Below are 1,693 nucleotides of genomic sequence, written 5' to 3'. Positions count from 1 at the left end.
TGTTTCATCACAGCAATAGAAACCCAAACTAAGGCAGATAGATGGCTCATGGGTAAAGAGCACTGGTTGCTCTTAGAGAGGGTAGGGGTTCACTTCTCAGCACCCACATGACAGATCACAACTGTCTGTAATTCTAGTTTGAGGGGATCTGACACCCTTTTCTGGCCTAAGACACTGCACACTTATGGTGCACAGACATTCCTGCAGGTAAAACACCTATAAATTTTTTGAAAAAAAAAATTAAAGAGTTCTGGGGCTTTTGTTGGAGAGAAGGGAATTGGCAAGAACAGGAAGAGTAAGGTCATGGGTAGTGAATGTGACTGAAATATATGCGACTTATACAGAATTATACTCGAGCTTGGCTATCACCCTCATCAGAGCAGCAGAGACTACCAAGAGACCCTGAGGATCAGGCCTATTGATTATGGATATTTTTTTCACATAAGGGGTGGGGGATGGGAACTGGGCCCTCACCTGATCTCAGACACATACGACTTCCCCAGCCAGCTATATCTAATTCTGCCATAATTGCATACAACATCAAGGGCTGGAAAATGTGCTACAGTGTTATAGCAAGTAGAAGGTTAATGGACAGAAACTTCATCTATGCTCCTATGGGGAACTGTCATCCATGCTGGTGTGACTTCCTGACACTGATGACTTTGTCACCGAAGCTACTTCATGCTCTAATATCAGTAAGCCTAATAAATCCATTGGCTCCTCAGATTGGACTTTGGGGACAAAGCTTTATGAGGAAAGGATAGATGTTTGTTTCCAGTTCCTGAAACAATAGAATTGTCAAAGAAAAAAATTTTAAATATTTTTTAAAATGATAAGTCTACCAGTGACTCAGTATGGTTTTGGAGGTAATTGCTAACTTTTTAAGTGCCCTGGGAAGGCTCTTTGTTTACCTCACTGGACATTCAACCTTTCTTAGAGATGGCTTGGAAGGACAGGGAGAAGACTGAGGATCCCCATGTATAGTTCATGTTTGACAGTGTCCACGTTTTATTGGACTTTTTAATTTACATTTCAAATGTTATCCCCTTTCCTAGTTTCCAGTCCATAAGCCCCCTACCCTATCCTCCTCCCCCTGCTTCTATGAGAGTGTTCCTCCACCCACCTACCCACCCTTTCCTGCCTCCTGCCCTAACATTCCCCTACATTGGGACATCAACCTTTGGCAGGACCAAGGGCTTCTCCTCCCATTGATGCCCAGCAAGGCCATCCTCTGCTACATATGCAGCTGGAGCCATGGGTCAGTCCATGTGTACTGTTTGGATGGTGGTTTAGTTCCTGGGAGCTCTGGTTGGTTGGTATTGTTGTTCTTATGGGATTACAAATCCCTTCAGCTCCTTCAATCCTCTCTTTAACTCCTCCACTGAGGATCCCATTCTCAGTTCAATGGTTGGCTGTGAGCATCCACCTCTGTATTTGTTATGCTCTGGAAGAGCCAATTTCAAGTCTCTAAAGAAAGAAATTGAAGAAGATCTCGGAAGATCTCAGATCTCCCATGCTCATGGACTGGCAGAATTAATATTGTAAAAATGGCCATTTTGCCAAAAGCGATCCACAGATTCAATGCAATCCTCATGAAAATTCCAACTCAATTCTTCATAGAGTTAGAGCAATTTTCAAATTCATTTGGAATAACAAAAAATCCAGGATAGCGAAAACTATACTCAACAATAAA

Source organism: Rattus norvegicus, chromosome 6 (assembly GCF_036323735.1).
Source record: "Rattus norvegicus strain BN/NHsdMcwi chromosome 6, GRCr8, whole genome shotgun sequence".
In the NCBI taxonomy this organism is placed as follows: Eukaryota; Metazoa; Chordata; class Mammalia; order Rodentia; family Muridae; genus Rattus; species Rattus norvegicus.
The sequence above is the reverse complement of the archived record's forward strand: the minus strand, read 5'-3'. Positions refer to the sequence as shown.